This window comes from Palaemon carinicauda, chromosome 38 (assembly GCF_036898095.1).
Source record: "Palaemon carinicauda isolate YSFRI2023 chromosome 38, ASM3689809v2, whole genome shotgun sequence".
Lineage (NCBI taxonomy): Eukaryota > Metazoa > Arthropoda > Malacostraca > Decapoda > Palaemonidae > Palaemon > Palaemon carinicauda.
Window position 1 is genome coordinate 39529089 of NC_090762.1, and position 21128 is coordinate 39550216.

At 34.6% G+C, this 21128-nt stretch overlaps 1 long non-coding RNA gene across 1 annotated transcript; it reads right to left on the reverse strand.

Annotated features, from left to right (window-relative positions):
• Positions 1 to 18671: 18671 nt before the first annotated feature.
• On the reverse strand, positions 18672 to 20821 carry LOC137630148 (uncharacterized). Its single transcript, XR_011041677.1, has 2 exons — positions 20681 to 20821; positions 18672 to 19744 (listed from the first exon to the last, which is right to left on the reverse strand). It is a non-coding gene; the product is annotated as an uncharacterized lncRNA (long non-coding RNA).
• Positions 20822 to 21128: the final 307 nt, after the last annotated feature.

The window sequence follows — 21128 nt, forward strand, 5'->3', positions numbered from 1 at the left end:
AGATATTTCTTTCCTGTCATGCTCAGGGGGAAATAGGAATAGTCATACCTTGGCGACAGGGAAGTACTTCGAGAGATACACATAGAAACAGCTCTCTACCACAATATATTTAGCCAGCAAGGTGGATGGGGTGGAAAGGATAGAATCTGTATGTGTGGTGTGTGTGTTTGCAAATCTATCTAAATATTCAGACGTAATTTAGGACGACTTGGGTATACTCAGTAATAATAATAGTGATAATGATGATAATTGCAATGACCAGAGAATTGCAATGACCAGAGAATTTCTAAATGGGAGAAAATAAAAGGAGCGGCGAAAATGTCAAAGTACCAAACAATGAAAAATTCAAAGCAAAAAGAAAAAAAAAAGTTGCAGCTGTTTCTAGTCCTTAAACATGTCAGAGTCATGTTTAAGGTTCACCCATTTCATCACCACGCTGGTCAGTGCGGATTGGTGATGATGGGAGACTTTGATCGCTCACATCACGTCAAACTAGTATGCTTTGCTAGTCATGGCGATACAAAAACCCTTTCATCACGTTAAGGTATACCCACTCATGAATGGTATATATATATATATATATATATAATATGGGTTAAAAATCAAATGCGTCCATATATGACGGTAAAGGAGAGAGAGAGAGAGAGAGAGAGAGAGACTCAGTGGTAGTTAGATATTGAGACAAGTGTTAATCTTAAAAGACACCGACACTTTATATGCAGCAATAAAAAAAAATCAAATTTCGGCCTGAAGGAAAGTGCTCTTTACCTCTACGTCACTTCAAGAAAGTACAGATGGGCGTGACGAAAAAAAAAAATAAAAAGAGAAAAAAAAACAGATGTAAGAAAAGAGAAAGTCCTAATTTTTTTATGAGATTTGTGATGTGCTACCGAAAGTGAAAATAACACTTTAAATTAAAGTGTATTGACTTGGTCTCTCTTTCGCTTCGTATCCAGTAATAACACGTCTCACTAATTAGCTAACAAGAATAATACTAATGCTATGCAAGTTTTATGGCACTCAAACCCATACGCTTTATGGGTCTTTTTAAGTATATATATATATATATATATATACACACAGTACACATACACAGTATATATACAAATGTATGTTAAAAGGCCTATAAAACGTATGCATATGTATATATATATATATACATATATATATATATATATATACATATATATATATATATACATATATATATAACAGTTTAATAGTTATATATATATATATATATATATATATAATTATAGTACAAATATGCACTCTCTCTCTCTCTCTCTCTCTCTCTCTCTCTTTATATATATATATATATACAGTATATATATATATATATATGTATATATATATATATATATATCATATGTAGGTAGTAGGTTGGCCAGGGCACCAGCCACCCGTTGAGATACTACCGCTGAAGGGTTATTTGGGTCCTTTGATTGGCCAGCCAATACTACATTGGATCCTTCTCTCTGGTTACGGCTTTTCCCTTTGTCTACTACACATAGACCGAATAGACTGGCCTATTCTGTACATGTTTTCTATAAGGATGACAATACTGCTATTACCAGAGAATTCTTCTCAAGGTGTAAACTATTGCACTGTATTGTCCAGTGGCTATTTTCCTCTTAGTCAGGGTAGAAGAGACTCTTTAGCTATGGTAAGCAGCTCTTCTAGGAGAGGGACACTCCAAAATCAAACCCTTGTTCTCTAGTTTTGGGTAGTACCATAGCCTCTGTACAGTGGTCTTCCATTGCCTTAGGTTAGGGTTCTCTTGCATGAGGGTACACTCAGGCATATTACTGTATTCTATCATATTCCTATTTTTCTAAAGTTTTAATAGTTTATATACGAAAGATTTTTATGAATGTTGTTACTGGTCTTAAGATATCTTATTTTAATTGCTAATTACTTATCTAGTAGTTTATTTCCTTATTTCCTTTCCTCGCTGGGCTATTTTCCCTGTTAGAGCCCTTGGGCTTATAGCATGGTGCTTTTCCAACAAGGAATGTAGCTTAGCAAGTAATAATATATATATATATATATATATATATATAGTTCAAGACCATTAAATAAAATCTAATGATGACAAATTCAATATTTCCGGAGATATTAAATCTAGAGGTTACAAACCTCACTTCTTATTTACAAACTACATTAAAATTCATAACTAACTGATGCAACTCTTCTCATAAAATCAAGGCAAATAAGTATACCAACACTAGAGAGAGAGAGAGAGAGAGAGAGAGAGAGAGAGAGAGAGTAGTCATACCCTGGTGAGAAGGGTTACCCAGAGAGGAAAATTCGGAAAACCATACTCTCTCACAAATATCCCAAATAGGAAAGGGGGAGGAGGTGCAAAGGTTTAAATTTGTGTGCGCGCGCGTATGCGTGCATATCTATCCAAATATTTAGATGTCGTTTTTTCCGGCTTGGTTACACTGCTAATAATAATAATTAAAACCAGCGATCATCGACCAATAATTTTTCGTAATGAAAGAGAGGTGGGGAAAAGGTCTTATTAGGAATAATTTCTCTTCGTGATCACGGACCAATCATGTTTCCTCCTTCTACCTCTGAATGATGAAATACAAAGAAGCGGTAATTTGGGTCAATAGCTTTTCCTCCTTGTGTCTTTCTCTCTCTCTCTCTCTCTCTCTCTCTCTCTCTCTCTCTCGGGATCGGGTGAAAAGGTGGGCAGGGCATCATCATGAGCATCCGTCTCTGAGACATGGAGAAGAAGAGGAAGAAGAAGGCTGATCCTGTAGGGTGGAGAAAGCATTGGAAAGTAGAAAGGTAGTTTAGTTGAGAGAGAGAGAGAGAGAGAGAGAGAGAGAGAGAGAGAAGGAGGGGGGGTTAACTGAGGAAGCAATGCTTCCTATAAAAATGATTACAAATTATAGCAAAACTTGAGAGAGAGAGAGAGAGAGAGAGAGAGAGAGAGAGAGAGAGAGAGGTAACTATGGATGTAATGCTTACTATGAAAAATTAAACAAACAAGACAGTATACCCAAACTTGAGAGAGAGAGAGAGAGAGAGAGAGAGAGAGAGAGAGAGAGAGGTAACTATGGATGTAATGCTTACAATGAAAAATTAAACAAACAAGTAAACCAAAACTTGAGAGAGAGAGAGAGAGAGAGAGAGAGAGAGAGAGAGATAACTTTGATCCTATATTTTAATATAGCTTTGGCACATATAATGCAACAATATTTAGAAAAGTCCTAGCTCGTCACATTTTACATAGCATAAGATGTTTGTGAAAAATCACAATCACAGCTTTAATAAAAAAAAAAAGGTATTTATATTAACAACAGTTGTTAATTTGTAAGGTCTATTAAAATCTTACCCTGGCCGCCAGCAAATTTCTTGATACTGCTACTTATTTGTTCACGTGATTAGAAAAATTCATTTGTATGAGTGACGAAAATTATTTCTCAAGCAATATGTTAAAATAAGAGATGTAATTATATGTAATATTCGCATATGTGCCCTATAATACAATACATGATGTTCTTTACTTCTAGTTTATTCATTTCTTTACTTCCTTTACTCACTGGGCGATTTTTCCCTGTTTGAGCCTTTGGGTTTATAGCATCCTGCTCTTCCAACTAGGGTTATAGCTTAACTAATAATAATAATAATAATTTCAATAATAATAAAATAATAATAATAAGAATGATAATAAAAAAACAACAATATTAATAATAATAATAATAATAATAATAATAATAATAATAATAATAATAATAATAATAATAACAATAATATTAATAACAACCTTAATAATAATAACAATAATCATAATAATAATAAGAATAATAATCTAATTTAACAGCAAAAGCAACTAGTAACATATTATATAAACAAACCGTCAACTCCAATTAACACAGGTAATTTCACCGTGAGATAACACAGGTAACTTTCACAAACTGAATATGCAAAATAAGTCTAAAATATACAAAACGTTTTGGTTAAGCAGCATGCAACAAATCAATTGGCAAAATAAAACTCAAGCTTCATATGTTACATCGAAAACGCAAACTTTCGAGGGATCGTATGGTAACCGCTGAATGAAAGCCAATTAAGAACAAAGCAGGGCTACCTATGTGAACAGGGGGTAGCTATTATTATTATTAATTAATATTAATTATTAATTATTATTATTATTATTATTATTATTATTATTATTATTATTATGATTATTATTATTATTATTATTATTATTATTATTATTATTATTATTATTATTATTATTATTATTATATGCCAAGCTATAACAATAGTTGGAAAAGCAGGATGCTATAAGCCCGAGGGCTCAAACAGGGAAAATAGCCAAGAGAGGAAATGAAATAAGGAAATAAACCACAAGAGAAGTTTAAGAACAATAACAACATAAAAATAAATCTTTCATATATAAACTAGGAAAAAAGAGGAAGAGAAATAAGATAAAATAGTGTGCCCGAATTAACCTCAAGCAAGAGCTAAGGAATGCCAACCTAGATATCATCACCGGAGAAGTGAATCGATTTCTGAGGCGCCCTAATATCATCTACTACTGATATAAGTATCATTACTGCCATTAAGTGATGAGATAAAATGTTTCAAAGGTTAAAACACCGCTTTTATACATTTGTTACTGACAGGAATACAATTGAAGCTGTATTTTTTTTTCTCATTTCTTGATAACATAAATACGCTTAGAGCTATAATCACACTCGTATCTGCCAAGCAGGTCAATCTCATTGGTTTCAAAGTAATAACAGGGGCAGTGAATACTTTCGTAGATAACCTACATGTCTAAACATAGCATAGCAAGGATCCGGGCGTATACAATCAGGTATACTAAATAGATTTTCCTTTTCGAGTCGCTTGTTCAACTCTCACCATTGATTCAGAGAAGAGAAATTAATTTCAATTTGAAGATTAACCATATCAATGATTTCTATCTCAAGGCAGATGAAAAATTGTACATCACTTTAAAGAAATTGTTGGTTCATTAACGTAAATTGTTCATGAGAAAACAAAAGACGCCAAATTGCATATTCATTGTTCATGGACAATAGTAGGAATAGTATGGTTTAATTCTCTCTCTCTCTCTCTCTCTCTCTCTCTCTCTCTCTCTCTCTATATATATATATATATATATACCCACTATTTTTTCTTTTAAAGAAATCTTATCAATCTAATTCCATGTCAAAACACATTATACTAATTCACAAATAGGGAGACCCAAAAGACCTGAAAAATTGCCGCCCAATAAGTTCCTCTCAGTAATATATAAAATATTGACAAAGATCAAATATGAACGAATAGAAAAACAGCTTGATTTTAATCAACCAAGAGAGCAAGCAGGTTTTAGAAGCGGGTATTCAAGAACTTTCCATGGGAAGGAGTGTAATCAAATGTACTTTTGAAAGCATAACCATTTTTCTAAAGAATCCAACAACGGTATGGTACGCAAAAAGGGGGTCTTATCTTGGATTAGAGTTCTCTTGCTTGAGGGTACACTCAGAAACATACCCTTTTTTTTTAAGTTTTTATAGTTTATATATCAAAGATCTAATATGATGTTACTGTACTTAAAATGCTTTATTTTGATTGTTCATTACTTCTCTTGTAGTATATTCATTTGCTCATTACTTTTCCTCACTGGACTATTTTTCCCTGTTGGAGCCATTGGGCGTATGGCATCTTACTTTTCCAACTAGGGTTATAGCTTAGCTTGTCATAATAATAATAATAATAATAATAATAATAATAATAATAATAATAATAATAATGATAATGATAATAATAATAATAATAATAATAATAATAATAATAATAATGATGATGATGATGATGATGATGATGATAACGAAAACAAAAACAACACCAATAATAATAATAATAATAATAATAATAATAATAATAATAATAATAATAATAATAATCAGACTTTTACATTCAACAGCATCTATACCTGCATAGTGATAACACAACATCCGAAAACAAAGACTAAAATCTTTCACTAAACTCCCAGATGCCTAACAATCATGGCATTGGTATAATGATGAAATCAGCTGACTTACAGGAAGCCACCGATTTACTCTCTCCAAATCAACTCTTTATAATTCAAATTAAATATTGTTAGAACCATTAAACAGCAAAAAATAAAAATGCTTTGTGATCATATTAATGGACTATGACACCGAAGAAATTCTAACAGAAATTAGGGAAAACTGATAGAAAGTCCTATAAAAAAAAAGAACGAATCAGAATTCACGTGTTGAAAATAAATTCAACTTTTCCCAGAAGCGTGAATGATACGTGTACGATTCACGCTGGAAATCGCACTAAAATTGAAGCCACTGAATACTGAAAGTTTTACGTGATATAGTTCTACCATCTCAATATCGACTATATGAATTATGATGATAATAACAATTATCATAAGAATATCAATAATAGTCATGTTACAAATTAAACTAGCTATATAAAAATTACAAATAAATGCTGTATAATAAATAAACCAATACACATAATACACAAACGCACGCACACACACACACACACACACACACACATATATATATATATATATATATATACGGATGAGTTACAATTTATCAGTGTTAATACACTGACAGTTTTGAACAATTTTGCAATATATACCTAAAAATTAAAAAATGCATCCCTCAAAAACGTAAAGTTAATCAATGCATTTCACAAAGTATATATTCCATTACTTGAAACGTAAACTTACATATTATTAGCGATCTCCACCGTATTAATTTCAGCATCATCATGAAAAATAAAATGAATGACTTTTCATTATAATTATACAATTACAAATAGAGTTATTCAACTACATTCCATTTACCTTCATGTAGCGGAGCAGTCGGACACACTTGGGGACCACCAGTTGTCAAAAATCATCTCGACCTCCTTGCTTCTGAAACAGAGAAAGAAAGTAATTAGATTAAAATTGCCTGTCGTCTTTTTCTTAGTGTGTGTGTGTATATATATATATATATATATACATATATGAACATACATATATATATATATATATATATGAACATGCATATACATATACATACACATATATTTACTTATTTATTTATTTATTTATTTATTTATTTATGCATTTTTTGTCGGCAACTTTACACACACACACAAAAAAAAAAAAAAAAAAAAAAAACCACTGCACCGATTTTGACCAAACTTGGTAGTCATGTTGGGTATGACCAAAGGATGAATCTGTAACATTTTGGATAGAGTGCATCAAAGTACAAGTACGCAGCAGTGCTTTGAAAACATTCGCAATGTAATGAAAATGGCAAATATTTTGTTAAGTTTATTTGTTGTTTACGAACATTATTACGCCAAAACTACTAAACCAATTCCAACAAAACTTAGTGGACATGTGGGGGCATGGCCCAAGGACGAATCCATTAATTTTGAAGAAAATATATCGAAGTATAAGCACACAGTGGAGTTAAGAGCAAAATAAGATTGCTTGGCGTGGCTAAGGTATCATTCTATGGAGTGTTCCTGTAATTTCTATCCAATAAACCAATACACACAATACACAAACGCACGCGCACACACACACACACACACACACATATATATATATATATATATATGTATATATATATATATATATATATGATAAATTTTGCACATTTTTACGTGTTTTTCATATTCAAATAAGCCATATATATTTTTGATACATTAATGTCTGGATTCTCTTAACGACCTCGGGATCAGAGCCCCAGGCGAAATCACACAAAGACAAGAGCTTGGCTCCGGCCGGGAATCGAACCCTGGTCGGCAAGCTTGTACAGACAGTGACTAACCCACTTGGCCACGAAGAAAGATCTTTCTTCGTGGCCAAGTGGGTTAGTCACTGTCTGTACAAGCTTGCCGACCAGGGTTGATCTTTCTTCGTGGCCAAGTGGGTTAGTCACTGTCTGTACAAGCTTGCCGACCAGGGTTCGATTCCCGGCCGGAGCCAAGCTCTTGTCTTTGTGTGATTTCGCCTGGGGCTCTGATCCCGAGGTCGTTAAGAGAATCCAGACATTAATGTATCAAAAATATATATGGCTTATTTGAATATATATATATATATATATATAGATAGATATATATATATATATATATATATTTATATATATATATATATATATATACGGGTGAGTTACAATTTATCAGTGTTAATTCACTGAGTTTGAAAAAATTTGCAATATATACCTAAAAACTAAAAAATGCATCCCTCAAAAACGTAAAGATGAGTTAATCAATGTATTTCACAAAGTATATATTCTATTACTTGAAACGTAAACTTACATATTATTTGCAATCTCCACCGTATTAATTTTAGCCTCATCATGAAAAATAAAATGATCCAGCACTGTGGACAAGGAGGCCTTTCAGCATCTGGCTGAGACCGAGTTAAAAGGAGTGAGATAGCTAAATGGAAGAAACCTAGCAGAAACAGAAGTAAAGAAGCAGAATAAAAAGTGGGTACAAGAGTTAAAAGGGGAAAGATAGCAAAATGGAAAATTCCTAGCACGGACAGAAGTAAAGTAGAAGAGTAAAAAGTGGGTGCAACCAAAGAATAAAAAAGGATGCTGCACAAAAGACCCTTTAGCAATGCCTACTGTACGCCGCGCGTGGAGCAGTGAGGGTTCGAACCCGATACGGAGGTATTTTCGTAATGATATATACTTCAACTATATAATATAAACTTGTGTACGCATCACTTCAAAAATCACGGCTAAATATTCAGATAGATATGCATACACACCGCATTCTCATAAGGGTATGACTACTCTCTCTAACCACAGGTTATGGGAGAGCTGAGCGTGACTAAATAGAAATATATATATATATATATATATATACAATATATATACACACACACATATATATATATATATATATACACATATATATATACACACACATATATATATATATATATATATTTATGCATATATAATATATATATATATATATATAAATACAAAGAGAGAGAGAGAGAGAGAGAGAGAGAGAGAGAGAGATTTTATCAGTTTCTTTAACTAATTTTACGGTTTTCGAAATTTTGGGTAAATAATATATATATATATATATATATATGTATATGTATATATATATATATATATATATATCTAAAACCAGATACTTGCTCTTATCATAAAGGTGAGAATATCTAACTGCATACATATTTCAAGGTCTATATAGGTTTTTTTTTTTCTTTATTTTTACTGTTAAAATGTCTGACAGTTTAAAGCTTATTGTTACGACCTCTAGAGAGAGAGAGAGAGAGAGAGAGAGAGAGAGAGAGAGAGAGAGATAAATTCACTTCATATACAAAATTCACAAGAGCCAATGCTATGATCAATCTAGGACACCAAACTTATAACATTTATTATATATCATCCGATATTCATCTAATGAAATACTTAAGCCATATAATCTTGGCCTTTATAAATCGTTTAGTAGACTCCATTAAAATAACCAAAACATCTATAAGTAATGCTTGCAAAGCACCACGTGAAGTGTACTGATGGCACTAACGCCTACAAAGCTAAAGGCCTGAGGTTCCCCTTAAAATGGACGAAGAGGTTTAAAGAAAACGACACATAACCTATACAGAGAAAATGGGAATTAAACTTATAACTATGATATTTACATAGTTCTCTGGGTACCAAAATATCTTTCACTTTCAAAATATTGCATTGAGGACCTATAGGTGGAAATGTTGTACAAAAAAGTTCCTACAAAAAATCTATGAAAACTATCTATCAGATTACATCAAGAATCAAATAAAGAAAATATAGGAAATGAGGGCAAAAACCAAGAAAGTTGATACAGTATTATCAGAACTATCCAAAACCATAAACAAACTAAAAAGCCACGACATTGGGGAAACACTAAACAAAGGAAAAAACATAAAATTGATGAAAAGACTTGACACAGGGCGCCAACAGATATTCGCTTTAAAGGATGAAAATGGAAATGTTATCAACAGAAGCGATGGAGTGATACAATTGCAGCTGATTTCTATACAAAGCTATAAAATATCAATATAAGAAATAACTTTGCAAACAGAAATAAGGAAAAACCTGCGCCGGTACCAAACGTAACATTAGGGGAAGTAAAGAAAGCACTAGAAGGCATGAAAATTGGCAAATCAGCAGAAGATGGCCTAACAACTAACTTAATAATAGATGGAGGATATTTCATATTAGTAAAAATCACTGAACTTTACACAAAATCTGCAAGAATGCTCTATACCTACTGCTTGGAAAAAGCTTTATCATTATACTAATTCACAAAAAGGGCTATACATAAAGACAGGAAAAATTACCGCACAATAAGTTTACTCTCAGTAATATATTAATTACTTAAAAAGATCATATCAGGCTGAATAGAAACACAGCAGGACTTTAATCAACCAAGAGAGAAGGCAGGCTTTAGAAATGGGTATTCAAATTGACCATATCCATGTAATTAACCAGCTAGTGGAAAAATCAAGAGTATGACAAACCACTATGTAAGGCATTTATCGACCATGAGAAAGCTTTTGATTCTGTAAAAACTTTGGCAGTAATGAAAGTCCTTCGAATTTTCAAGATAACATGAAAAATGCACTTACATTGCTTCATTTATTATTTGGCGTCAACAAGGGACTCGAAACACAAATCGACATCAAATAATAAATTCGGAAACAGTTTTCCTGTTATCCTGGAAAGTATCTGGAGCTCAGATCTTCCATTGATGCTGTCTTTTGTTTTTGGACGCCACCAAGACATTATATATTCATTATACTGTATATGCATATATGTATGTATGTATGTATGTATATAAATATATATATATATATATATATATACATATATATATATATATATATATGTGTGTGTGTGTGTGTGTGTGTGTATCCCATATACAGTATATACAAATATATAAATTATCATCGAATTGATTTTGCCTTAACAGAAACTTACCATCAAAGGAAATTATAGTAAACAAAAAAGGCCCCTCCCAGCCAAGCTCTCCAATTTGTTCCTGTTAAAGGATATTTTTGCCGATTCCAGGGCACAAGTCTCGTTTCAAAGCTTATATGGAAATTATCGATGCTATGTTACTAGTGATCTTAATACAGTTTAGAATTTTTCTTTATTTATCATTTATAGTTTGTTACTTCTCAATTTCCTTTCTTCGCTGAGCTACTTTCACTATTGGAGCCCTTGGGCTTATAGCGTCCTACTTTCTCAACTAGGTTTGCAGCACAGCTTATGATGATGATAATAATAATAATAATAATAATAATAATAATAATAATAATAATAATAATAATATGATTTAAATAAACAAAGCTACACACGACTCGAGAACAAACCATGAAATATTAATCATACTTTTTTCCTAAACAATGAATTATTACAATACCTGGCACCAACTATTGTCTTATTTATCTCTGGACATGATCAGGATATATAATGAGAATGACAGATAATAGATGCATATTAAGAACGACAGAATGTGACCCTGGTGATTGCAACCGAACCAGGGGAAAGAGGAGAAAACTATGGATTGACAAACTAAGAAAATTTGCTGATGTAAACTGGCACAGAAAGACCATATACAGACGCAAATGGAAGGATGTGCCTGAGGCCTCTGATCTTTAGTGGACTAGCTACAGCCGATGATTGTGTATGTACTGTATGTGTATGTGTATGTGTGTGTATATATATATATATATATATATGTGTGTGTGTGTGTGTGTGTGTGTGTGTATGTATATAATCAGATGCATAATTCTAATGCTACGTAAAATGGCCAAAAACTTCTCATGAAAAATTCGACGCTATAAAAATACAGAACATAAATCTCTTTATATGAAAACCTAAATCATGAAAATGACAATTCTACCAAAGATAACCAAGCACCATCTTCCAGTCAGATGTTAACACGATAAGAATGGCCAATGGAATGTCGGCCAAGGCTCCTACGAGAGTGGACGTGACGAAACAAAACAGATGGAAATTTGTGTTAATCTAAATTCAAACTGAAAAGTTCCTATATAAAGATCCAGGAAAACTATCAGAAAACAACAAAAATCAAATACAGAAAATATTGAAGAGTATAACAGTTAATCCCAGCAAATTTCATTACTATATGATTAAAATTGTGGCCAGGAAGCTGTTCATAAACAAAAACACAAAAAGAGGGTAAAACATAACCTCCTTCCAACTTCGTTGGCGGTGATGATGAGGGCAAAATCCGAGAAAGATGATATTAGCAGAACTATCCATAATCAATAAAGAAACTAAAAACCTGAGAAATCTGCTAAAGAAAATCAGACAAAATTTGAGGAAACACTAGAGAGGAAAATACATCAAATTGATGAAAAGACGTGCCACAGGGTGCCAGAAGATATTTGCTTTAAAGGATGAAAATGCATTAAAAAAAAACCTTGAGAAGAAAAGGAAGATAAGTTTGTGTAGGCAATGTCCCTTCACATGACTTGGATTTGTCACGTACTTTTTTTTAACCATTTCCATGCTTTTTTCTATATTTGCTTACAACAACAACAACAGCAAATGCTTTTCTAATCCACTGCAAGACAGAGGCTTCAGACATGCCCTTAATTATGTCTGGGGTTTGGCCATTTCATTCCCGGGGTGGGTATCAGACATGCCCTTAAGTCATGTTTGGGGTTTGGCCATTTCAATCCCGGGCTGGGCCTCAGACATGATCTTATTCATGTCTAGGATTTGGCCATTTCATTCCCGGTCTGGGCCTCAGACATGACCTTATTTATGTCTAGGATTTGGCCATTTCATTCCCGGTCTGGGCCTCAGACATGACCTTATTTATGTCTAGGATTTGGCCATTTCATTCCCAGTCTGGGCCTCAGACATGACCTTATTCATGTCTGGGATTTAGCCATTTCATTCCCGGGGTGGGTATCAGACATGCCCTTAGTCATGTCTGGGGTTTGGCCATTTCATTCCCGGTCTGGGCCTCAGACATGATCTTATTCATGTCTAGCATTTGGCCATTTCATTCCCGGTCTGGGCCTCAGACATGATCTTATTCATGTCTAGGATTTGGCCATTTCATTCCCGGTCTGGGCCTCAGACATGATCTTATTTATGTCTAGGATTTGGCCATTTCATTCCCGGTCTGGGCCTCAGACATGACCTTATTCATGTCTGGGATTTAGCCATTTCATTCCCGGGGTGGGTATCAGACATGCCCTTAGTCATGTCTGGGATTTGGCCATTTCATTCCCGGGCTGGTCCCGGGCTGAGCATGACCTTATTCATGTCTGGGATTTGGCCATTTCATTCCCGGGCTGGGCCTCACACATGACCTTATTCATGTCTAGGATTTGGCCATTTCATTCCCGGTCTGGGCCTCAGACATGACCTTATTCATGTCTAGCATTTGGCCATTTCATTCCCGGTCTGGGCCTCAGAAATGACCTTATTCATGTCTGGGATTTGGCCATTCATTCCTGGTCTGGGCCTCGGACATGACCTTATTCATGTCTGGGATTTGGCCATTCATTCCCGGTCTGGGCCTCAGACATGACCTTATTCATGTCTGGGATTTGGCCATTTCATTCCTGGGGTGGGTATCAGACATGCCCTTAGTCATGTCTGGGGTTTGGCCATTTCATTCCCGGGATGGTCCCGGGCTGAGCATGACCTTATTCATGTCTGGGATTTGGCCATTTCATTCCCAGGGTGGGTATCAGACATGCCCTTAGTCATGTCTGGGGTTTGGCCATTTCATTCCCGGGCTGGTCCCGGGCTGAGCATAACCTTATTCATGTCTGGGATTTGGCCATTCATTCCCGGTCTGGGCCTCAGACATGACCTTATTCATGTCTGGGATTTGGCCATTCATTCCCGGTCTGGGCCTCAGACATGACCTTATTCATCCCTGGGATTTGGCCATTTCATTCCTGGGGTGGGTATCAGACATGCCCTTAGTCATGTCTGGGGTTTGGCCATTTCATTCCCGGGATAGTCCCGGGCTGAGCATGACCTTATTCATGTCTGGGATTTGGCCATTTCATTCCCGGGGTGGGTATCAGACATGCCCTTAGTCATGTCTGGGGTTTGGCCATTTCATTTCCGGGCTGGTCCCGGGCTGAGCATGACCTTATTCATGTCTGGGATTTGGTCATTTCATTCCCGGTCTGGATCTCAGACATGACCTTATTCACGTCTGGGAATTGACCATTTCATTCCCGGTCTGGTTCTCAGACATGACCTTATTCATGTCTGGGATTTGACCATTTCATTCCCGGGCTGGGCCTCAGACATGCCGTTATTCATGTCTGGGATTTGGCCATTTCATTCCCAGTCTGGATCTCACACATGACCTTATTCATGTCTGGAATTTGGCCATTTCATTCCCGGTCTGGATCTCAGACATGACCTTATTCATGTCTGGGATTTGACCATTTCATTCCCGGGCTGGGCCTCAGACATGCCCTTATTCATGTCTGGGATTTGAGCATTTCATTTCCGGGCTGAGCTCAGACATGCCGTTATTCTTGTCTGGGATTTGGCCATTTCATTCCCAGTCTTGGCCTCAGACATGCTTTATTCGTGTCTGGGATTTGGCCATTTCATCACTTCGCTGGGCAGTGCGGGTTGGTGATGGTAGGAAATTTTCATCTGATCGCTCACAGCAAACCAACCTAGTACAGCTTTGCCGATCATGGCGATATACAAACCCTTTTATCATGATGAGGTACCCGACCCAGAAAGTGATGATACCCTAAGATAGCTTTTAAATCCGTTAAAATTAGGATATTAATTTTACACCAATGGGAACCCTTCTCCCCCAACCCTACCCAAATAATATTACTTTCATAGGATGCCAGAAAATTCAAAATCAATTAATTAATCGTTTCACAGAATCCCAAATTCCTCATTATTATTATTATTATTGTTATTATTATTATTATTATTATTACTTTCAGTATTATTATCATCATCAATATCATTATTATTATTATTATTATTACTATTATTATTATTACTATTATTTTCACTATTATTATTATCATTACTATTATTATTACTATTACTACTACTACTACTACTACTACTTCTACTACTACTACTACTAGCTAAGCTACCACACAAGTTAGAAAAGCAAGATGTTATAAGCCCAAGGCTTCCAACAGGAAAAAAACAGCCCAGTGAGGAAAGGAAGTCAGGACAACAACCACGATGTAAAAAATAAACTAAATATCATACACGATAATTGTTTATACGTAAATTGCAATACCAATTACAATAAGAAGTTTATTGTATCTTTAATATAAGAAAACTTAACAGGAGTAACGCCTTGTAGGTTCAATTATTTATAAATCATCATATCCAAATTATTATTATTATTATTATTATTATTATTATTATTATTATTATTACTAGCCAAGCTACAACCCTAGTTGGAAAAGCAAGATGCTATAAGCCCAAGGGCTCTAACAGGGAAAAATAGCCCAGTGAGGAAAGGATATAAGGAAATAAATAAATGATGAGAATAAATTAACTATATCATTCTAAAAACAGTAACAGCGTCAAAACAGATATGTCCTATATAAAACTATTAACTATACACAAAATAAAATTGAAATAAATTTTTCTATCCGATTAAATCCGGGTAAAAATATTATTATTTATATTAAAGATAAAATAAAAAAAAAATATATCAAATATTATTGTATAAGAATAAATGAGATAAAAATCTGTGATAAAAAGAAATTTCAATCTTACCTATAAAACCTGTTTCTTATTATTATCATTATTATTTTAATTACTAGCTAAGCTACAACCCAAGCTGGAAAAGCAAGATGCTATAAGCCAAAAGGCTTCAATAGGGGAAAATAGCCCATTGAGGAAAGGAAACCAAGAAATAAATAAAAGATGTAAGAAGTAATGAACAATTAAAATAAATATTTTAAAAACATTAAAATAGATATTTCATATATAAACTATAAAAGGATTATGTCAGCCTGTTCAACATAAAAACATTTTCTGCAAGTTTAAACCCTAAAAACAGAAAAACGACCAGTGATAAAATGTCCCTTAAAACTTTTCATACCAAATCATAAGTGTCTCTTTTAAAAAAACTTTTACGAAGTGACGTGTGGTTGTTGAATGAAAGGTTGAAACAACTGAGAGTTAAAGTTAGAATAGTATGAGTGGGATTAGGAATTGCACGAGCGAGAAACATTGATATAAGTAAACAATTCTTTTTTATTGTTACCTTCACCAACTAAGTTGGGAGGTTGTTGTTTTCGCCCCTGTTTGTCCGTTTGTCTGTTTGTTTATGAACAATTTCCTGGCCACAATTTTACTCATATTGTAGTGGAACTTTCAGGCATTAATTTTTATGTTGAGATGTGGAAGAGATTCAATTAAGAAAGACTTATGTTAGAGGTCAAGGTCAAGGTCGACTGAAATAAGCTGCCGTGGCTGAGGTCTGCACTCTCAAAAGTGCTTTTCTAGTTTTCAGATGATTCGGCTTTGGGGAAAGAATGAAGGATAAAACGTTTGTTGAAAAGTCTAAAGGTAAAACACTTGGATGTTTAAAGACCGCCCATGAATGGCAGAAGCATAGGACACCGACAATGCCGTAGCAAGCAGGGCAATGCCTTAGACTAGAGTGTCAGTGTAGATACATATAACCAGCGCCCACAGGCTCTCTCCACCCAAGCTAGGACTAGGGAGGGCCACACAATGGCTGCTGAGGACTCAGCACGTAGCCCAAAGATTGTGAGGTTGCAACGACCAAGAGAACTAATAAGTTTGAGCGAACTCGAGCCCCAGCCTGGCTATCACCAGACAATTACGTTACCAACAGGCCACCACAACCCTACAGATGTAAAGGAACAGAATTACTTAAATGTGTAGAAACCATAAACCTCGATGCGACTTGCGTGGTGGTTGAACGCGCTGCTGGTGAGCTTACTGTTACTTTATGATACAGTTACCGTTTTAAATAGCACGTGCGGGCGGTGGGGGTATCCAAGATTCATTACCTTTCAGATGAGAAGTTACTTTCTACTTATTCATTAAAGAATTTTATCTATAATCTCTGTGAATTTTTCCTTGACTATACCACACCTCACAAAAGTTACTAATTGTCTAAAACAGGAAGATTACCGACTAGTATTGGAACTAATAAATAGTATTAACTACTAATAATAATTAGTAATGTTCAATTATTAGTCAGTTTTATGAAAAAAAAATTAAATAGAAATTGCAGAATGATTAGAAGAATAAAAAAGATTGGTAACCCAATCTTATCGTTTAAAATCATTCGGATCTTTTCGTGCACAAAATCTTTTGAAATGAAGACAAAGATACCTTAAGCCACTGCCTGTATTATTACCTGGAATCCTTACAAAAATTCCATTAACAAGAAGAAATAGGTCATGTTATACATGAAATATAAAGAAAAGCATATAAAAATACACTCTATGCTTGATTTGTGTGAAATATATAGACTGCTATAATGTATGGGTTAGGATTGGACGGATTTTAGTTACATGGACCGCTGCTGGGGTCTGTGAGGACAATCATCGTTATTATTATCATTGTTACATGCTAAGCTACGACCCTAGTTGGAAAAGCAGGATGCTATAGGCCCAAAGGCCCCAACAGGGAAAATAGCCCAGTGAGGAAAGGAAACAAAGAAAAATATATTTCAAGAATAGTAACAGCATCAAATAGATATTTCCTAATAAGCTATAAAAACTTATTAGACAAAATAAGAGCAAGAAACATAGATAGAATAGTGAGCCCGAGTGTACCCTCAAGCAAGAGAACTCTACCCCAAGACAGTGGAAGGCCATGGTACAGAGGCTATGGGACTACCTAACAATAGAGAACTATGGCTTGATTTTGTATTTTCCTTCTCCTAGAAGAGCTGCTTACCATAGTTAAAAACTCTCTTCAACCCTTACCAAGAGGAAAATAGCCACTGAACAATTACAGTGCAGTAGTTAACCATTTGGGTGAAGAATAATTGTACTGTAATCTCAGTGTTGTTAAGAGTATAAGGACAGAGGAAAATCTGTAAATAGGCCAGACTATTAGGGGAATGTGTGGCAAAGGGAAAGTGAACCGTAACCAGACAAGGATCCAATGTAGTAGTGTCTGGCTAAAGGACCCCATACCTCTCTAGCGGTAATATCTCAGCGGCCGGCTATATTGTATGGGTTAGGGTAGTACGGATTTTGGTTATATGGACCAGGCCTGGAGTCTGTGAGGACATTCATCGTTCAAGCAATTAAACCATGAGTTCATAATTATCAGAGTATAGAAGAGTGTGGACAGCAAGATGGAAGAAGAAAAGCAAGAACGGAGGTAAAGTAGAAAAGTGCAGAGCGAGGGCAGTTAAGAAATATCAAACTCTAACTAAAAAAAAACTACATATGTAACAAGGCTCTTCCCTTTACACACACACACATATATATATATATATATATATTATATATATATATATATATATATTATATATATATAAATATATATATATATATATATATATAGAGAGAGAGAGAGAGAGAGAGAGAGAGAGAGAGAGAGAGTTTTAATCATTGCATATCAAAAGGAGAAACAAAATACATAAAAGTGCAATCATTTATTCGCTTATATCTTATCTACAGTTCTTCCGAAACACACGGTGCTTGGAAGATTCCATTTTTTTTTTAAACATTTTTTTCAACCCTATTTATATATATCCTGTTTTCATGATACAGTCCAGCTGATTATGTATACATAGGCAAGAAGGGAAAACCAGCCCTTAATGCGTCTACACACAAGATGTAAAATTACTTAAGACATGAAAACTAGTGACATTATTAGATGGGCTTCATATTTTATATACAAGATTTTTTTCATCTGTAAAAAAACTGTTATAGATAATGTGTAAAATGTTAAATATGTGTTTTGTACGTTAATGTAAGAGATACTGGAGGGATATGTTAACATAAAAAAAATCTACCTCTATTTCCAATGGTCGAGAAATTTTAAGATTTTTTTAATTAGTTTTCAACATTCAAAATATGATTCTTTCCTAATTCATAAAATGGAACACTAGTTAAATTGGGCACATTTTGTGAAAAGAACAAGAACTAATCTATGAAAAAATCAACAGTATAACAAAAAATATTTTCTAAATCGTACCCAGATACTACAGAAGGAACATGAATATCACATATGACCATTCGTTCAATGAATAGTAAAATAAATCAAAAACTCTTGCAATACATCTAAACTATAAACACTAGTCGGTAACCTGATCAAAAATAAAATCTACAGGTTGGGAAAAATATGGACATTTTTAAAAATATATAGATAATTCCCAAAAATTTATGCATCACTTTTGCTGATGATGTAACCAGATCAAAAATAAAATCTATAGGTTGGAAAGAATCTGGGAATTTCAAAAAATATAGATCACTTTTTTTTATGTACAAAAGAGGGAAAATGGGGGTGTTGGTGATGTTTTCTAATTATCCAGTATTTGCTAATAGTCCAGGGAGTCTGGGATCCTGCCGAATTCTGAGTTGACGACGTCGTAGAGGGTGGCCGCTTGCTCGCAGGGGAAGGCGTCCAAGGGGTCAGCACAGGTGAGAGACTCTTGGCTGAAGATGGTCTGGTTTCCCGCAGATGAAGGAGAAGTGGTCGACGGACAGAGTCTGATGAAAGAGAGAGAGAGAGAGAGAGTAATTAGTTATTTTGCTATAATACATTTTAATCCTTTTTAATCATTATTATTAACTATTGGATATGCGCACATACGCACATGCACAGATTCAACCCTTACCACCCCCCCTCCCCCTTTTATTAATTATATGCTTTCTCACCAGGGTATGACTACTACCTCTCCCCCCCCACCCCAGGACCGAGTAGACATGCGTTTGGCAATGCCGCTCAGCGCGAGAGGAAAGTAATATATATATATACTAATATATAGGTGTGTGTGTATATATATAGATATATATATATATATATATATAAATATGTATGTATATATATATATATATAGGCTATACACACACACACACACACATATATATATATATATATATATAGGAGATGGTCTATTACTAATCTAATCCCCATCATTGCCGTATCCACTTGAATGTGAATTACTATTCATGCATAACCTCTTTGTTATATGTAAATCAGTACCTCTTGATGACCTAATCTAATTCAATTAACAGAATAAGACACTGAAAATTCAGCCTATGTTACATTTTACAACTTACATATTCTAAGTTTATTGGATACAAATCATATATTCAACATATGCAAGATATCCTATACTCTATGAAATGATCGCAAAAATTGTTATCACATTAATTCAAAAGAATAAAACTAACCAAATAATTATCATCATTGATGTTTTGACGTCAGTATTCTATAGACCTTATCAAGGTCCTTTAATGGGATCCATTAAAGGACCTTGGACCTTATAATGAGTAGTTTGTCAGTCGTCGTATCATACCAACAACTTCTATACCCGTTGCCATTCTTCTAACCATCTCAAGAATCAATACCATAAAGTAAACAAATGTTCGATGGAAAAAAAAAAGTAAATAAAAAAATAAAAAATATATCGTTCATCTCACCTCTCCGACTTCGTCGATGACAGGGAGGCAGACGTGGAAGACCCTGCAGTCGTTGTCGACGTCAGCGTAGTACCCGTAGGCTCTGTTGTCGCAGGAGAAGGTCTGTGAGGGCTGCCCAACGATGTCTTCGAACCCGGCGGCGAACTGGTAGGCCATGCGGGCTGAGGTGAAGGCCAGAAGGCAACTGAAGAGGATTGCAGAGGGCGAACTTCATGTTGAAGAAGTGTTGACGGAGATGTGTTGGGATAAAGGTAGATGGCTCCAAAGCTGTTGCGAAATGATGAGAAGGGGGTTTGAGATGGTCACCGCGGTATTATATATACTGTGTGTGTGTGTATATATATATATATATATATGTGCGTGTGTGTGTGTGTGTATATAGTCCCCCCCTATTGAGAGAGAGAGAGAGAGAGAGAGAGAGGAGAGAGAGAACTTCAATAACCAAACA